General features: G+C 44.8%; 1 protein-coding gene across 1 annotated transcript in view; it reads left to right on the top strand.

The window, feature by feature from the left end:
- Positions 1-796: 796 nt before the first annotated feature.
- The window catches only part of nrip1b (nuclear receptor interacting protein 1b), a 39053-nt gene continuing 19914 nt past the window's right edge, over positions 797-19935 (top strand). The window contains exon 1 of the mRNA XM_063485657.1: positions 797-1101. The gene's annotated coding sequence lies outside the window, so the exon portion shown is untranslated. The remainder of the gene's footprint in view (positions 1102-19935) is intronic.

The following is a 19935-nucleotide window of genomic DNA, read 5'->3' as shown; positions in this document are numbered from 1 at the left end:
GCAGTAGGTTTTAAAGAAAACAGATATTTTATGAAAGTTTGACCTTGTTTGACATTGAAGAAGAGGTCAGAGGTCCAAAGTAACATGATATTTAGAATCTCCATATATCATTGCCTTTTTGCCTATGTGTGGTCAATACAAACGCTGACAGTAAGAAATATAGTTTTTAATAGGTCTGAATACGATTATTAGTACTTTGACTTTCAGATCAATCTATTGACCCGGAGAGGTCAGAGGTCAAATGAGATATGATATGACATATAAGATATTTTAAATCTTTACATGTTAATACACACTTGTAAGAATCATAGTTTCTAAGTTATAAGACTTTTTTTCAGTTTTCAACCAACGAATCGTTAACTTGACCTCGAAGACCTTTGTGGATGTTGGTGGAAATTTTGGATTATTACCATGACCCCACTCCACACACCTACAAAGTTTTATCAGCAATTATTCATAACTTTTTGAACATTCCTTTTTAAAGTAAGACAGAATGAGACGTAATCAAAAAGATCCCCTCCTTGGTAGGTTATTTTAGCCCAGCTCATTCTTAGTAATTTAAATGATTAATTAATAATCTGCTAATTAAGCATTTCCATTGTATGTCCCTTGGTGTGAGACAAACCGTAGGCGGTGTATATTACTTAGTTTAAAATGGGGGGGGGGGAACAGCGTTAAGACCATTTGCTGTACATCTAATGTTAAAAAGTACTTCCTTTTTGGCAGAGGGAGTATGTGGGCAGCGGTGAAGGCTTGTTCCTTTAAGGGTGGTGTCAGCGGCAGGAGGAGGAGGAGGAGTGTAGCTGTCTGCGCTCAGTTCTCCACAGCGAGGGGACTCCGAGAATAAACAATTTCCACAGACTACGCGCTCCACACCTCGGCTCGCTCACAGGCGCAGCATTCATTTGTAGAATTAAAAAATCAAATCAAAACCAGGCTTTTTAGAAATTATTTCGGACTTGATTTTTTCCTCCCTCGAAGCCTGCCTCGCCATTTCTGCTTCCTGCCAAAAGTGTCGCGACCGTTTTCATTGGATTTGCCTCCTCCTGTCGAATGATAATGATGCGCCTCTCCGGTTGACTGTGGGGTGGACGAACGCAGGTAAGGGGATCTGTACACGAGCGCACTGTCACGTCTGGACAATGTTATTATTATACTGCTGCGGGTGGAAACGTACACGGGTGCGCGTATGTCGGGCAGTGGTTAGATCGTGCGCTTTTTTTTTTCTGTGTGTGTGTATGTGTGTGTTTGTGTCGGGGATCGGTAACGCTGTTTGTGTGTCAGGGGCGCTTATGGATGTGTCGCTGAAATCGCTGCATAAAGAAGCGGGGAATAAACCTGCCCGTGTGGCTTTCCATTTAGCCGCACAGCCGCTCAGTGACGGCAGCCAGTGCCCGTATCCTTCGGATCAGTAGCTCAAATTAGGCCCACGATAGAGGCATTTCTCTATAAATGTTTCTCCCCATACACGCACACACCGCCTCTGAATCTCTTGAAACCCTCCTTCTAATTTTCACAGTGTATTCTGGGCTGTCAGTCTGCTTGGCAGTACGAACACCGAATGACTAATGTCACCCGTTGGCTTAATTTAATAACAGTGCGCACCGTCTTCTGCTTGGAGCGCGGCAGCTGTAATGTAACGTTAGTACAGTTAATGTAGTTCATCACGTCGGGTCAAAACACTGCACAGCCCCCCATCTTGTAGTTTTAGCACCACCAAAGGGAAACGCTTCACAGTTGCACCGGTGTGTAGATTACAGTTGGCAAGTCTTAAGGGGTTTTTAATGGCCCTCCGACCGTAAAGGGTCTTATACGTTGACTCATATGTGATTGTTTCAAGGTGTTAAAAGTCACCTGGGCCCACTGGGTGTAAAAATGAGTTTGGGTTGAATATTCATTGAGCAAGACTTTGCATGTGTCACTGCAGTAGCACTCAGGGGAAAGCAGGGACAGTGGCACTAACCCCTGAGCATGTACAGTAAACACAGTGTAGGTGAAGGTTGTTAAAAATGTTGCAAAGCAGTGTTGCTACAACAACTTTATTACACAGTCAGGATCAAGGTAATGCTTTTTTTAATGCACTCAAAAAGGTGTGCACTTGATGTATGGCTTAGTTGGTGATTCCCATTAATACTTTGTTTTTTTACGTGTTACCTACACCACCTCTGAAAATGTCTGAATGTCTCTACCCTCCCCAGGGTCCTCTGATAGAGATTAGTCTAGTCTGCAGACTAAAACACCCATCATTTCAAGTTGGTCTGTTGCAGCCTGTCACATCACCCGGCCGTCATGTCAGATGTGTTTTGATAGATCTCAAAGGCTTGGATGTTTTCTCGGCGAGAGTTTCTGAGTGGCCTTTACGTAGGTGTTCCTTTTTTTCACAAATATCTTATTGCTTCATTGGACTTTGGATCCGTGTGGAGGCAAAAGGTCAGGGGCTGAAGTTTTCTGAGAGTTACCGGAAAGAGGGCAGAGTACAAGCTGCAGTTCAGCTTCTGAAATAACCTGTTTGGATGTTGGAATATGAGGCTTTTTAAAAAAGGTTCAGTTAATTTTCTGCCTTCCACATAACTACTTAGGCTACCAATCTAAAGTAACGCAGAGAAGAGTCAAACTTTTTTAAAGCCTTCTAAATGCTGCCTGTGTCTGGGGGTCTGCCTCTTAGCCTCTCTTTTGTTGAACATTTAAGCTGCTTAATTATTTGACCTGAACTTACACAAGATGTTCAAGGTAGTTCGGCTTGTCCTCTGTTGCCACAGATAACGTAAAACCTCCGCGTTTGTAGCCCAACTTTTTAAGTTGTGCTTTATGAGTGTTTGAGTGGTCTGGCCTGCGTGCTGCAATTCATAGGATCCTCTGTGTTGGACGGGGCTTGATTTGACTCTGCCATCTGCTATTGTCCCGGGAGCTGCTGTTGAGTGATGTGCAGTAGCCTGCGACAGAACCAGAGGACATTCAAATGGCCAAATGCAAATGATGCCGAGGCTGCTCAACAGTCACAAGACTGGACTCTGAACTCTCTCCTCTCTTGTCCACTGGCTGCCTTTCATTACTGCAGAATCTTATCTGCTATCAAAACACTGCTGCCGCCGCCGCTGCCGCTGCTATATGAAAGTGGCAAGTTTTGACATGAGTGTGTGTGTGTGTGTGTGCTCTTGCAAGTGTGTTCTGCACATCTCTTTTGCACATCGTGGAAAACACAAAGTAATTTCAGAATCCCCCTGCTTGTTGCTACTTTGTGACTTTGAATTATGTAAAGGAGAAATCGCTGTAAAAAAATGTATTTTTTTTTCACAGGATGACTCCACAGAGTACTTGCCCAGCCACTTACCTCTACTAACAGCTTCTCTAACTACTGCCACTGTGCCAGCTCAAACCCTTACTGTTTGTAAATCTGTCATAGACCACAGCACGAGCACAGGGCGGACAGAAATTGAGAGTGGCGTCCCCCTTTTTGATTGCTGAGATAGTCGGCAGCAAGAAAAAAAAAAGAAAAACTAATGTGCAATCTACCAGAACAAGTGTCATGCATTTACTGCAGAGTTTTTGATTTATTATAGACCTGGGAGATGCCCAGCACTTGTGTTGTTGGCCACCGAACATTGTTCAAGGGCACTTTGACAGTAGATGTGAGGAGCAGAAGTGCATTTCTCATCTACTTACAGGCCTGCACTCTTGTCGGCCCACTGAGGATTCAAAACCAGACACCTTTGGGCCACAAACTCATTTCTCTAATTGTTTGGGCTCCATGATGCCAGTGCGGGGCGTGCATTAAACCAAATCATTTTATTGTTCCATTTATCGTTTGTTTGTTCAGCAGACACTCTTCTAATAACAATGGTCAGAAGTGCTGCTGTAACAGGAAAAAGATTTACACCGTGACAGTTGTGCTGTAAATTTCACTGTCAGAATGAAACATTTATCTCTAATTAACAAGACAGAAGTCATTGTTGTGTTCAATCAACAAGCTGAAATGATCACTTTTCTCTGATTTACTATTAAGTAGTGGTAATCTTCTGTCCCCTCTTCCATACAAATTCTTGCCCAGTGCCTGTGTCACAAATACTCCATATTTATAATTTTTAAGTCCTTTTTTGTTATGTTTACTATTTTTTAGAGAAATGCACAAACCTTACCCACATGCCAAACCCCCTCCAACCTGTAATCTGTAATGACATTTCTTCTTCTCCCCTTTTTTTTTCCTGTCTTGTAATGTGATTATTTTTCATACTAAATTGAAAATCTGAGTAACTACAGCCTGAATCCCCCCCCCCCCCCCAAATTAAAGGCTCAAACTGATATCAGTAAATGCAGAAATATCTGCTGATATCTTATCGGTCGATATTCAGCTGATCTGTCAGTGCATCCCTAGCACCGATCGTCTGTCAGTGGCTTTTACATAAGCAAATTTCTTGAAAATGATGGTAGTGAGCACTAGGCTAAAATATCAGGGCTTGAGTGACTAAAGCATAAATGCAGACTGATGGAAGCCAACAGTGCTGAATTAAAATAGACATTCAAATTACTACTGGAACACCGCTATTCTAAACCAAGCAGAAATGGGGCACGCAGATAAGCACACATAAAGATGCATGTGTACCGTTTACTGATCGGGGTGTATTTTCAGTGCATTTTCTCTGCCTACACAGTCAGAAAGTGATGTGGAAGTACAGAAGTTTGCTGTTGCTTTCGGAAATGACATCACCGTGTGGGCAGTTGTGGTGTCTTCCCACTTAAAAGATTTCTGCTCTCAGTCATAGCGAGCCGCTGTGTCTCATTCAGAGACAGCGCTCCTGCTTCTGCCGGTGCTTCTGTCACGAGCAGAAGGCAGCCAAAGTCAATGAGACTCATTTTGATGACAAAGCAGTAACTGCTAAACGCTGCTTTACAGCCACTGCTCCTGGTTGCAGGCTGGAATGACGAAATGTGAGGAAGAAAGATGGACTCCTTCTCTGCAATCCCTGAAAGCTATACTAGCCAGAACTCATCTGTTGAATGATTCGCGCCCCCCCTGCACCCACCACCGTCTCCTCCTCCCTTTTGGCTTTCGCCTTCACCTCCAACTCTCCGCCCCTCTGCCTTCACACCTCACCTTGGCCTTGGCAGCAATGACAGGCCCTTCAATTATCTCCCCCAATTGATCGCTGCTGATTGCAGTTGCCGTGAATTATTTAGACTTTGCTGAAATTACTCGCTAAACGGGGACGGAAGGCTGAAAGAGCGAGATACCACGGGTCAAATAAATTACCCACATGAAGCATCGGCCCCTTTCGAAAACAACCGCCGCCAAGGCCCAGTGTGCAGATCAATGAAGCGCAGGAGGAAACGGCATCAAGCTAGCCTGTAGTGTGGTAACATCAAGTCTCCACTGTACCGCTCCTCTGGTACGTTAAGTAAAGACCGAGGAGATGTAGCGTGGAGCAGCAGACCTCCTGGGTGATGTGAGAGAAGCTGACTCTTTTCCTGGCCGGGCTGGTGCGGTCACAGCGGCGGAGCGGAGTGGAACTGACTTCCCCCTCCCTCTGCTCTCTCCCTCCATCTCTGGCTCTCTTTGCCTCTCTTGCACCTATAGCAGAGCTGCCGCCCCGGGGGCTGTAGAGGTGCAGTAGGGAGGTTTTCTCTACTCTTGTGGTGAGTGTGCAGCCAGGATGCTGCTGCAGTCAGACGAGGGGGGGAAAGTGCTTCGCCACAGGCAGGCCAGAGTCACAGGCGTGTCAGAGTGGGCAGGCTGCAAAAGGGAATGAGGACAGATGCTCATAGACGGCAGGCATGCCCAGCCTGTTTGCGTGCACGTGATGGAGGATGTCTGCCGTGTTGTCCTGCATTGGCATAAACAGCATAATGCCAGTAGATGCTTGTCTGCATGTTTGTAGTTTTTGTTAGAATTGTTTAGCTGCAACAGTTGGAGGAACGGTTGTAATTAAGTCTGTGATAATCCCGAGCATCACAGCAAACGTGGATTCACTCGAGCGTGTGCCGTGACCCAAACAAAACACTTTCTGACAGGCATCAGGACAGGCTGCTGCACCTTGTGCACTAAATGCTATTTATGCGACCTCCCCATGTGTTGTAGCGAAGCCCCCCCCCCCCCCGCCCGGGGCGGTGGAAGAAACCTGAGGGTTGAGGACTAGAACGATGGGTCACAGAGTCCAGTGACTGAGGTCAAGTGTTCTTCAACTGTGCCTTATTTTAAGCAGGTTATGTGGCAGGACTACAGGGGAGAAGCTGGGGCTAAGTGAAAATGCCACTCATTCCTGAAGAGTCCCTGGCCTCGTCAAGGTTAGTGCCTTGTCTTTGTAAGTTGAGGGATTGATGCATGAGCCTGTCTGGCGCTGAATTCAAAGTCCAAGGCTGTCACAAGCAGCAACCCACCCTCCCGCCTACCCTCTCTTTTTTTTGCAGGCTATCACAGGGCCCTGTCCTTCCTAACTTCTTAGCAGCCTGTCCTTTTGGGAACCTTGAGCAGCCCAGGCAAGGACACAGCGTCTGGTGCAGTAAGCCTGTGCAGAGGGGGAGGCTTTACGTAACGTTCTGCTTTAAACATGGGTGTATGACTTCCCTGACACGGAGCAGTGCGGTGCAGAGCTCCACAGCTCACAGCACACGTCCCCTTGGCACCCCTGGACGGGGGGGTGGGGGGGCAGGCAGAGAGATCCCTGCAACTTAATTATATCTTTCTCTTTTAAAAGCTTTCGTTTGAAATTAAATTTTCCCAGGCAATTAACTAAAGAGGAGTTTTTAGAATTTATGAATGAATGATGGATATATTGCACAGCACAGTGGAGGGGTGGGGCGGGGGATGAGTGGTGGTGGTGGAGGAGGAGAGAGGGAGCAGGGCATCCATATATATACTATAAGCTATGAGCTTCTGTTTCAAGACCAGATTGAGACTTTGTTAAACTTTTGTTGTACCTGGGAGCAACGGCTGGATGCCGTCAGCCCAACGACACCTCTCCTGCAGGGCGGTGTTGTCACCTAGCGAGCATTCACACACTTCCACGTTGCTTGGTTCCTGCAGGAGGAAAATGCATCACCTGGGGTTTCCCCGCTTCCTCATTCACTCAGACCCACACCTTAAGAAAGATGGCTATATCTCGCTTAATAATGTTACGCACTGCACACCTCTAACCCTCGTTTGGCTTGAACTGTAATTGTGTAACTTTTTGGCTTCTAGTGATGAGCTGAATTGTTGCTGAGCAACAAGAGACCTGTGCGGGTGGCCGTGGAGAGTCGAGCTGTGCGAGTTCAGATAGATCTGCAGCACATTATCTGTCTTTTTTTTCTTTTTTAAATAGAGGAATGTCAAAAAATTTCCCTTGAAACACTCAGTGTCTTGCATGCAATTCCAAGGTAGATATTTGTCATTCATCCAAGATAATATTCCATTAGAGCTGCGTGGAGAGCAGCCTTCTAATGGCTTGGACATTACAGATTCCCTTCGGTCCATTTAAAAATTGTCAGCGAAGAGAAATGATTCATTGCACTTTCAATAAATATCTTTTTAACAGAACGTGGCTAAATAGGTGGTACACAGCTAAATGAGAAACGAATGCATGCCCGTGCTGCAAAGGAAGGACTGGGGACATTTGGCATAACCCCAGCCTCCCTCCTTCACTCACAGTTGTCTCTCGAATTTCTGAAACATGCCGTCCTTTTGTGAACCTTCAGCCCACTTGTAAATCCATTAGCGAGGTGACGTTATTCACTGTAGTCCTCACTACAGCCGGGTAAACAGACCGAAAGACTGGGATTCAGCAGTACAGCTTTCTCATAACTGTGTTAGAAGGCTTCCAGTGGTAGAGAGGCCATTTGAGAGGAGATGGAAAGCACTGGGCTGATGACTTGAGGCAGCCATATGACCTATTACTTAGGGAAAATGGACTGGTGACCAGAAGATTGCTGGCTCATACACTGCTCACCCTCTGCCCTTGAGCAAAGGTAATTAACCTGGATTCCTCCAGTAAATATCCAGCAGTAGAAATGGGAAGAGATGTGCAAGAGTGATAATCGTGTAAGTGACTTTGAATAAAAGTGTCCACTAAGCAGGAAGATTAATACAGCTAATAGAATTATAACTTGTGTTTTCGAGTTGTCAAGGACCCAGGACTGCTGAACATGTAGTCATTCCTCCTCCCCTCTCTATTTATGCACTCTTCCATAACACACACACACACACACACACACACACACACACACACACACACACACTTGCGCGCACACACACGTACGCACATTCACAGACTTCTCTCTTTTCCTTTGGCATTAGGGCTAGAACATGACCTTGACCTGATTGCTGAGGAGGCTCTTTAAGTAACTCTCCAGAAGGAGATCCAATCATGTGACACCCTTCACCCAGCCTCACCCCCTGTCCTCTCTCCCAACCTTGTATGTCTACCAGGATGAGGGGGCGGAGACGCTCGCTACAGGCATGTGTGTCGCTGCGGGGGCCGTCGTTCAGTTTGGTAATCGCTCCCAAGGTCAAACAGGGTCGAGGTTGTGTCAGACCCAGTAGTGCGGCTGCAGCGAGCCTTTATCTGAATTTGAGAATGGCTGCTACAAGTTTCCACTCTGACTGTGCTGACGAAAGGAGCAGGTTTAGTCATCTACTCGATTCTCAATCACTGATACCAGCATATGTCAGGGAAAGGTCGTTTCATGTCCAGAGTGATTCATGTCCAGAGCGAGCTGGCTGCTAGGATGTGTGTTATTGCAGTTGCCTTCCCTCACTCCCCACAGCTGCCCCGCTGTTTTAAACCACGCTGGCTCACTGTCTCACTTTAGAGCAAGCTCCTGTCTCTGCTTCAGAGTATTTTTATGCTCAAATGTTAACATATCTGGCCCCTGGATACGTTTACCATATGGCTGTGTAAATAGGGATCCCAGCCCACTTTGTTAAAGCTGCTTTAATAAACCTTAGGCAAATGACATGGGGTCCCCCCCACAGAAACTTGTCTTGATATTACGCTGGGAGAACTGGACAGTCAACAAGGGCCACTGTTTTTCAGCTCGTTTGAGGCTAATTGGGACCTGTTACGATGCTTCAGTGTTGTGTGTGTGGTGAAAGACAATGGGACTCTTTTATTTATTCCTTAAATTCCAGGATGCTTTTATATCAGGAGCAACTTGGTTCTTTCAGAGAAAATGAAATATCGTGTCGTATCAGTTAAATGAGTCCTACATTTAGCATCAAAATGCAAAAATAATGAATCCGGGCAGCATCTACCTTTATATGATTATTTGTTTACCTGTCTATCCACGATATGAGCATGAATGCTGCTTCAGTGGCACCTGGGATCTGTGGCAGCTTTACGAAGAGCCAACGACTAATTTTCCTGTCTTGTTTTCATGACACGAACGTATTCTTCCTCCTTCTTCTCTGTGGAGCTCATTCTCATGTGTTTGTGCCTCTCATCTCACTCATTATTAGAAAGCAGACTGTGGCATACCATATTCTAACTGATCCAGGAGGGAGTTGGGTGTTATACAAGACTGTGTTCATTAGCTCCTTTATGGCTGCATATAGTTCTGTTTTTTTACTGTCACAGTGGTGGGTGTTCATATTAAACATGGTTTCATGGCATATGTGATCCCTGTGAGCCAAAGGTTTGGGATTCACACTGCTCTAATTGTTCTGTTTCAAACCTTTTTTTCTACTCTTGGCTCTGTTTGATGTCACAATATGGTTTACGAGGGGCAGCCAATCAGAAGAAAGTTCACCTAAAGTGTGCCTGATCGTAAAAAGAGCTGAAGCGGCTTGTTGAGACAGCAGATGAAAGAGATGAACTGAGTGGCTGCACTGAGGCCAAGAAATAAGGATTATTTTAAACTGTAAATCATGCATATCTACTCAAGTGAAGTCCACAAATAAAACTGAATTTGGAAATTAGCCAAGTTAGTCCCCTTTAAGTGGACCAGATAATATCCATCGGCAAATAGTTTATGCCACTGGAAGAAAAGTGAGAATGTTTATCCAAAACAACCAAAAATTATGAATAGGTTTAATTTTCATACATGGTGTTGTAATCTCTACTCCAAGTAAATATTTGTTGTCAGAACCATTTTTCTTTGTACCTGCATCAGGGTCTTCCACCTTTATAAGGGCCAAACAGTCTGCTGCAGCAACAGCCAATATGTCGACTAATATCTGCACATCAGCAAATGAGATAATGCTGATATTTATCTGTTGTCAGTTTTGGCCAGTAAGTTTGAAATCAAGATTTTGAAATGAAGGAAGAGTAGATAAAATGAAAACATCAAAATTAATAGAAAAAAAATAGCGTATATTTTGGTATTGATGTTGGCTATTGGCCAAATTGTGAACGTCAGTCACCATCTGCGTGTTCTCTGTATTTTGAGATGCATAATTTCTTCTTTTAAAGTTAACTTTAGCGTATGAATAATACTTTTTAAAAATTTGGATAAAAAGTGAAAATCAGAAATCAGCACTTGTTTGTATTTTTTAATCACAGATAACCCCCAGCCCCCACCACCCAGTGGGCCTCCCCTGCAGTCCTAACTGCTCAGAAGCTTTCTTGATTAAGTGCAGCGAGTTCGCTTGTTAGGAGCAACTTAAATTAAGGTGATCACCCGCCAGGATGTGACATTTTAAAATCAGACATCAGCCGCCACCCGCCTGACACGCTTTTAGCTCGTGTACACACAAGATGAACCTGTAGCTTGTATAATTTGGTTGATTGTTTACAGCGTCAGCCAATCAGAGGTGTTCTTCACCTATAACTGTGTTATGTAGAATAAAACAAGTGTCACCAACTTATATGCCATTAAACAGGGAGCATTTGGACTGTTAAAGCAACAGTCAAGCTTTTGTAACGTGTGTGATGTTTTTTTTTCACACACACACACACACGCACACCTAGCGTTATCACTGAGGAGCTGTGTGCTTGTGTAACTTTGTTTACACGTCTAGGGCCAGCGCTGGCACAAGAGCCAGACAAATGTGGTTTATCCAGGGCCTCTTTCTGTCTAAGCCACCTTCCCCTTCCATTCAGCGTTGACCTCACGAAGAGGCAGGGCTTGACCTACATCCACCCACTTAGCTAGAACCTCCACCAACCCCCGTTGAATAAAGAGACCTGACACCCTATTCTGCTTTTTTTCTCCTTTTTTTTCCAACAGCCATTTGCTCTCTGGTCATATTTGGTGCACTTAGAGGGATACAGCACAGCTCTGCTGTTTTTGCAGCATGTCTGGCAGCATGGGAAAGTGGAGCAGCGTTCTTCATGGCTTGTCTCTGAGGCACCAACATGTCTGTGTGCACTAGGTCACCATTAGCACGCAGGGGCTTAGCACCAAGCTGGTGAGAGTTTAGTGGCAGGTCAACCCTCCTCTGGTTTTTAAAAGTGTCAAACTGTGGCTGATGCAAATGAGTACACGCGAAACACATGTCGTCACTAGCATCTGGCGGGACTAATATTCTAGCTTGGGCACACTGTGATGCTGGGGTGCCAGCATAAGGCACGCTAATGTCAGGAGAGCTATTCGACAGTCTGTTTGTAAGAGATTTGTGTAACCAAATGCTCTGCAAGTCATCCTGTGGTTTTAAAAGGCCTAACGTGTAAAATGCAAGGTAACAAGTGGCTTAGGAATAAAAATGAAGTGGAACACTATCATTCAAGCTGAACTGTTCAGTAAGTCGCTTTAAAGGTTTTTAAAGGTAATTGTCAGTTTGCCTGCTACAAATATAGGTCTCGAGGAGAAGCTAAGCTAAAAGGTTGCTAAGCTACAGCAAGTAGTGACTGATGATTGGTGATTTATTTATTTATTTTTTGACAGATACATTCATATTTAAATCAGCAGCAAAAAACCGTGTGCTTTGGCGAGATATTTCACTGTGGCTTCAAGCAGGAATCCAACACTGAAAATGCAGCGAGTCCCACAACAAACGTTTCTAAATGAATGAAACTCTCAGCTGTTCTTGACTAACCTCAGAGAGAGAGAGAGAGAGTCATGATCATATACTGCGGGTGCAGCTTACTGAGGATTGCATGAGAGGACCATGCATGTGATCTCAGACATGTCATGAGCTGGGCTAACCGTGGTGAAGACATTCAGAGAGCACTAGTGTCATGCTACCAGGCATTAAGGCAGCTCCGGGCTCCTGGCTTCAGCTAGCCTTCTAGTAAAGCCACACACCACCCCGGGAACAATTTTTTTAGGCTGTATGACAGGTCATCCTTTCATGGGTGTCAAATGACTGCAAAGTAGCTTGTGTGCGTCTGCGTTTAAATAAGGCAAAGGGTTCCTATTTAGTATTCTGAGTAAGACGGGAGATAATGGCCACCTGGAAGAGGAGAGGTAGAAGTGGGAAGGGGGAATGGTAGAGGCCTGTAGATGTATTTAACCTCAGGAGCAGTTGTTGTTTCAAGGCGTGGGAGGGTTTTTTGCCAAACATGCAGCAGGCCAGCTGATAAGGGTCGGCTGTAATCCAAAGGCCGCCAGAATGTGGGGAATGATCAGAGAGAAGTCTGAGCCTGTCTTTTTAACTTCTTTTATTCCTTTGTTTCCCTCTCTCTCTATCTCTCGCCCTCACCCTTTCACTGTCTCCCTCGATCATGCTCTGCAGAACTCCTTGCACGACGTTAGGGAGGGGAGAGAAAGGAGAAGAAAAAAAGAAAGAAGAAAAGTGGGTCAGGGCGACCTATTTTTTTTTCCCACAGTTCACGAAGGCAGAGGGTGGTGGTGTTATCGTCAGTTAGACGAGGAGCAGGGCCTGATGGGGAGGCAGGGCCTTGTCGCGAGACGCAGCCACTCAGAACTGGGTCAGCAGCAGAGGCTATGTCTTGTAAACGGCTTGTCATACCGGGGAGAAAAGCTGCAAATGAACCATAGATTATACGCCCCAAGCTGAGCGCTGAGGTCTCTCCTCACTCCCCAGACCCACACTTCAAAAAACACACACACACACTCGCGCATATAGTATAAGTCTTACAGTAGTGCACGAGTCTCTAAAGTACTGCCACCTCCTATAAGTTCCTCTCTTCCCCTCTCAGTCTCCAGTAATAGCGTTTGATTTCTGCAGTCAGACCTGTCAGGCTCAAAGCCCGAGCCACACACGCTTTTAAGCAAAGGCTCTTTTCTGGTTCTTTTTCTCTGACATACGGGCTGCTGTTTGCTAAATATAGCCTGCCTTCTCCAGGATTTTCTTGACTTTATTCGGGTCAGGTTATTTACTGTACCAAGTTCAACTGTGGTTTAGAGGAGCAGCGCACATGCTTGTTCAGCTGGACTGACATGGTTGTAAAGCATGGCTGCAATTTCTCCTAACTAAAGGTTAATTTTTAAGACCCTCGAATTAGGGTTTGATTAATTTTGCTTGTGCTGATTGTTGGCAAAAGGACCCAGTGTGGCAGAGAAACGGACTAGCCGCAGTAACCATGTGTTTTTGATATCGATCCTACACGTTGCTTGTTATTTCATAGCCTTTGTGTCTTCCCGCTGTGCCTCAGACAGACAAAGCGGGATAAACACTCGGCTTGATCTCCTCCTCACAAATAATTGCCGCGGTTGTCGTACTGAACTAAGACCTTTAGGACTGAAAATCGGGGTTTCATTTTGGCGTCGGGGCCTGCTTATGGAGCAATGCAATTTTCAGGCAGTAGAGCTCACTCATATTTCACTATGTGGAACAAATCTGCCTGTAATGAATCTCTCAGGACACTGTGGTGCCTCCACAAACGAGTCTGTTTTTTTGGCTCTTCTGGAGTTAGGGGGGAGGGAGGGGTGCAGGGGGAATCTATAGTGGGCCTTTTAATATTTCAGCACATCCATCTCCCTGATATGAAAAAAAATCTGTTTTCTTTGCCTGTATCAGTCCTGGCTAATGTTAATCTTATTGGTTTCGCTCTCTGTAAAAACAGCCTTATTAGCAGAGGTGTCACACTAACAAACATAACATAATATCCCGAGGTGGGGCTAAACATGGCGGGGGATTGGATTAGCAGGAAAGACTCCGTGTTAGTCCGCACATGCAGCTCCCCTCTGTGGCTCCCGAGCTCTTTCTGTCGCTGCCGGGAAGCAGACCTGCCTAATGTTATTCTTAGCCCCAGAACTTCGTGTCTCTGCGCGAAAGCCCCTTAACAGTAATCGAGGAGAGCGCTCGTGGCTCATGTCGCTCAACAACAGCCTCTGAGGGCGTGTGTGCGTGGGCCCGTCTGTTTTTCTATGTGTGTGTTTGTGTGTGTGAAGGTGAGACACGCTGAGCAGTAAACCAGTCGGAACCAGTGCTCGGCCAATCTAGCCGGTGTTTCCTTTTTTTCTTTTTCTTTTTGGTGATAGGGAGCCACCACATTGCCTTTAGCAGATGGTTTCCAGCAGGCCTGCATATGACATGTGATAATATTACAGTTTTGAAAGGTCAGGCATGAAGAGAACCAGTAGGAGGGCTAGAAGGAGGGCCTGTCCTCTGTGCACACACTGTTCTGCTGCGTATTAGTGTTACATTCAAGAGAAATGTCCTTTTATGAATTTCCAGCTCAGTATTGAACATACTGCCTGTAACGGGGCGATGCAAATATTTACAGTATCACTTGAACGCGTCTCAGTCGCAGGGAGGGTGTCCCAGTGTTTACTGCTGATTTACAAAAAAAATAAAATCTCCTTTGTGCTCTCGGGCAATAGCAAGAGTTGGACAGCGCAGAGTCAGACTTTGGACTGTGGTGTTTACTTTAGAAAATCAGAGGTCCTCACTGGGACACAGCAGGTCATCATCAACCTGTCAAAACACTGGTTCTGATTCACCGCCCCCTCTCTCGAGGCCGAGATCCTTGATTGGTCATTAAGCTGGCACTTGTTCCCGAAACAGAGGCTGGGATATTTGTTTTGAAGCTATGGGTCACTGTGTGTGCTAAAGGCTCAGAGCAGAGCCAGGAGGGAAACGGTCTGGAATTTCCATATACGTAAACAACACCTCTGGAGTGGATGGCAGTCTCATCACACAGGTGTATTCCATAAAGCAACCCTTCACCCTCACAGACACACACACCCTTCTCCAAACCCCTTTCCTGAAATGGCACGGGGCTTGTGCATGGAGAAGGAGGAGGCGGTTTAAAAATAAATCTGCGCAGGGCCGGTCAGACATTTTGAAATTCTGTTTCTATCTCCGTCTGATAGAGAGGTTAAAGATACAGCATCCTGATAAATCTCTTCCCACCAGGGGGAACAGATAAGGAGTGGCGTAGATTGAATAAAAGAGCTGAGGAGAAAGGGGGAGGATAGGTGCGGGGGGGTTTGGGGGGCAGGAGGAGGAGGGCTGAGATGTCTATCAGGCTGCATGAAGGGTTTTTTTCTCCCCCCGTTTTTTTTTTTTTTTTTGTCTTGCAGATCCAGTTCAAGGGCGCCCGCAGGCGAGGCAGCTCTCGCTCTTGCCGTGCCAACGCTGCTGCTCAAGGTCATATGAGCCAGCCCTGTGACATTAAAGAGGAACAGGAAAGGGGGCTGGAAGGAGGGGGGGCGGGTGCAAAAACCATCCTCCACAGACAAGCACACACAGTCGCATGTGACTTGAGTTGTAAGAGGGGTGAAAAAGTAGCCTTTATTAACTCTTTTCAGTCTTTCCTGTGACTTTCTGTGCCTGTGTCTGAGTCTACAGTGGATTTTGTGAGGGCAAGAGCTTTTTAAGGGCAGTAATGAGAGTGTCTTATTCTCTCTGCACAGAGCCAAGAGATGCTTGGCTAACTGCTTTGTAGTTGCCAGCCACACATACAGGCAGGGTTTGTGTGTGTGTGTGAAAGAGAGGAGGGGGAGAGAGAGGAGAAGATGGAAGAGAGAAGAGTCACTGTGATAAACCTCAGGGGAGGGAGGTAGAGAAGAGAAAAGGGGTCTCAAAGTTATTTAAAGGGACAGGGAACCAATGGCAAGTGCCCTTCAGTTCTGAGTTTGAGCTGAAAGGTAGTCCTAGCATTTGTGAATCTAACCTGCAAAGAGCGCACGCTGCCGTTCGGGCTAAGTATAGTGCACCGGCAGGTGGTTTCAGATGGGAAGTAGAGTTGCGGTGGCACATCCAGGAGTTTCATGCTTTTAACTGTTGCTCTTATTCCAAATTAAACTGTTTTCCAGCTGCAGCTAAGCACCTGCAATCTGAATAATTACTCAGCAGTTTAATGTCAAAAAAACGATGCTATCGTTCAGAGTCCGGCAGGTTCCTAAAGTGCTCCTTTCAGCATCAGTGTTTGGAGTTTTGAGTGTCACGAGTTTGAAATATAGGTGCAGTCGGGTCAAGGGAAAATGTGACAACAGGCCGTGGCGGTTTGGCTCTATGGTGTCAGAGACAGAGGTGTCAGAAAAATTAATGGTGGCTGATTCGGCTTCTTTCAGTGGGAATGTTATCATAACACAAATGACATGAAACTGTTAGCGTGTGTGTGTGTGACTGTATAACATGATACAGGAAAAGTGTAGCTCTCTCTTGTTTATGTTTAATGTAGTTGAGCCTGGAAGTTACATTACTCCTTAAATATTACCAGTAAATAGTGGTCTGCTGAAGACATGTAATCATCCACGTGTCCAGTGTCCATTATGCACTTGGATATGAAATTTTATTAAATTTAGAAATGACTTCTTCACATACTGTGGTGCAACAGTTCTTAGCTAATTCATGCTAACTGATGCTTCCAGCCAACATTTGCTCTTAAAAAATACCATCAGAAGTTGCATTTTTGGGCCTCTCTCACCTGTTTCCCAACAGGTGAGTGATATAACATAATCTACCTTATGGCATTTATTTATTATCTGTTTGTTTTTTGCTTCACGTCCACATTACCGTAGTCGAAAAATGCACAATATCGTCTCAATATCTCTTGATATTATATCATGATATCGAATATCAGCAATAATGCTGTCATTCCTCTATAACTCTGTGTTCTGTGTTACCTTTCATGGCAAATTAATTAAAGTCAAAATCCATGTACATGCAGGTGGAGGGGATCTTCACTGTAAAAACATACAAAAAGAGCAGCTACATTATCATATCTGCATTACTGCCACAATATCAGTCTTTGATTTTAAAATGACACAGTCACAGTTATCCTGACACCTCTATCCTGGGCAGATCCTAGGTTTCTGTTTGCAATATTAAACTCGGTCTTCCTTTTGGTACACGTCATAATCATAATAATAAGTCATAATAAGCAAAGAGAACATTAGTGAGTGTCATTAATAGTTTGTGTGTGTGTGTGTGTGTGTGTGTGTGTGTGTGTGTGTGTGTGTGTGTGTGTGTGTGTGTGTGTGTGTATGTGTGTGTGCGGGGGGGCGGGGGGGTATTGTAGTATCTACAGGCTCACCATCTCGTGTGCTGTTTACACTGTCATCATGTGTTCGCTGGTCAATCAGGTATCAGTTTGCGGCGCCAATTACGCTGTGTGAGAATATGGCCTTGTCCTACAACAGCACACAGCTGTACATATCAGGATTGCACTTAGGGCAGCGGTCTTGTGGTTGACTTAAGCCTGAGGATCTGGGTTCAAGTCCTTGTTTTTGGCACGATGCTACGCTGATTTGTCCTGGGGCCCTATTACGTAGCTGACCTCTGACCTCCCTGTGACAGGAAAATGTGGGGAGGATTTCGCTCGTTAAAGACTCACATGATGAACAGAATCCATTTAGCGTATTATTCTATGCAATTTAGCTTCAAGGGAGTATATTTTGCTCCTGAGCTAGCCCATCTATCGCCTCCTCATGTATTATTTTACACCAATATACAACTATTGGAAAAGAAGTACAAGGTGAATGTAATGGAGAATGATTTTTGGACGGAGATAAGGCTATGTTTTCTGGAACAGAACTAATAGCCCCACTATCATCTAAATTTCCTTGTAGATGTAAAAGTACAGGCAGACATTGTATGAGTCCACAAAGTCAGTCTCCCGGGCCGCTAATGGAGCTGCTTCAGGCTATGCATCAATATGACATCACAGATTACAATCTTTAGACTTTGGGAGCACTTTAGGTACTTTCAGTGCTGGAAGAACGCAGGAAGAACTGGCCGACAAAACACTGAGTCATTATAATAACAATCACAGAGATGGGTGGAGCTGTGCAGTGATACGGCCTGACAGAAATTACTAAAGTATACCCACGAGGACTCGTAGTGAGTCTGCTGGGCTTCATAGAGATTTTGCAGTGACATTAATAGTAGACTTTTTAGTTTCATTTGGTACCACTGTGTTGTTTTTGGAATGATCCAAGACTCAGGCAAACAAATCTTTTTCATTATTACAAAATGCAGAATGTAAGGAGATCTGGAGCCGGTGTGTGTTACGTTGTAAAACTATTTCTGTCACACAAATATCTTTTGGTGTTGCGTCGGGAAAGGCATCCAGCGTAAAACTCACATCAAACATGTGGATCCTTTGTCACAAGGGAACAGCGGAAAGTAACTTTTAATACCACTTACCAGATTTGTTTTGCTTCTTTAGAATGGTTATTTAATTGCTTCTGATTATTTAGAAGCAAAAGTCATGAAAAACTGTACTTAGCAGGGTTGGAATAGCTCTGAAACACGATGCAAAACTCAGTGATGTTGTAGTTGTAGCAATACTGTTTTCCCGCACTGTGATATCCATGTATGGCAATTAATGTTAAAGCATGCTAGCCTGGCAAAAGCCATGATGTTTGAAGCTCTTCAGGCTGAACTTGTAATAACTCCTGGACTCCAATCGTGATCAAGTGGCCTCTGGTAAAAAAAAAAAGTCCATATCCCCCAGTTTGGTTCAAGTCAGTTTGGATAGGCCTTTTTCCTTAATAAATAAAATGTATCAATTAAAAACTAGAAAGTCATTGTTTTTTTTCTGTTTTTACCAACTCGGCTTATCTTTGTTTAATATGAAGGTTAGCTTGATGATCTGAATCATTTAAGTGTGAGAAATATGCAAGAAAATAAGAAATCAGGAAGGGGCAAATACTTCACAGCATTGTATGACATCTAGCTTAAGTCCCCGTGACCTGTACTCTCTACTCAGACAGGATTTACTGGATAAGTGTCCCTCACACTTGTGACGCAATCCTTTCTAACCACTCAAAGCTGGATTTGAAGCTCTACTGAACCCTACTGAACTTTGACATTTTAAGGTATTACTAAGGAAGATGCAAGTACGGAAAGAGCCTCCTCTCACCAACTAAGAATCCCTCTGTGCCCTAGACCCGAGGCTCGATCACACCTGTTCATCACCCAGCTGGCATAGTACCATTTTGACTCTTTCTTTTGATTAAACGAAAAAGCATTTAGACTAAACAATCAATAGGTACAGGCTTGAGTCTGGAATCGCTCTGGCATAAATCTTCCTGCTGCCTGGCGTGGAGTCGTCTCTGTATCATTTTTGCTGATTAGTTTTCCCATTACTCAAAACAGACGCGTTTGCTGGTGATGAATGATCCAATTATGGGATATTTGTCACCCATTTGATATCTGCTGCTAGTCTGTGACTGTAAAGAATTTCAGTGTAACTCTACCTGCTCAAACCTACAGTCCACTGTGGGGTTAGTGTCGACCGGCCTTTGGAATTTTTTTTTTAACAGCCAAGTGGCCATTAGGCAATGATTATCTCTTGGGGGGTTATTTTTTTTAATTTCCCAAGGAGCATCTAACCACTTCTCCCCGATCATCTCATTAATATTGTGGTTACACATAAAAGCAATACTCAAGAGCGTTTTCAGCACTTTTGTCATTTTAAGACTACTTGCCCTAAAATTTTTTAGCATCTCTTCTAAAGTCTGCATCCCCCCCCATCGCCACTGACATACTTCAGACAGCAGTCCTACATGTCTAAACTGAAGTTGACCTCGTCCAACTGCTACACACACACACACACACTCACGCACACCCAAACAATACACAGACACTCACAGCTGAAAGGATTCATGTACACTCCCCCACCACACCCCTGTGTCTGTGGACAGTAGGCTGATTCTGCAGCCTCCCTC

Source organism: Pelmatolapia mariae, linkage group LG10_11, assembly GCF_036321145.2.
Source record: "Pelmatolapia mariae isolate MD_Pm_ZW linkage group LG10_11, Pm_UMD_F_2, whole genome shotgun sequence".
NCBI classification, from domain to species: Eukaryota; Metazoa; Chordata; class Actinopteri; order Cichliformes; family Cichlidae; genus Pelmatolapia; species Pelmatolapia mariae.
This window is presented reverse-complemented; position numbering and strand designations above follow the sequence as displayed.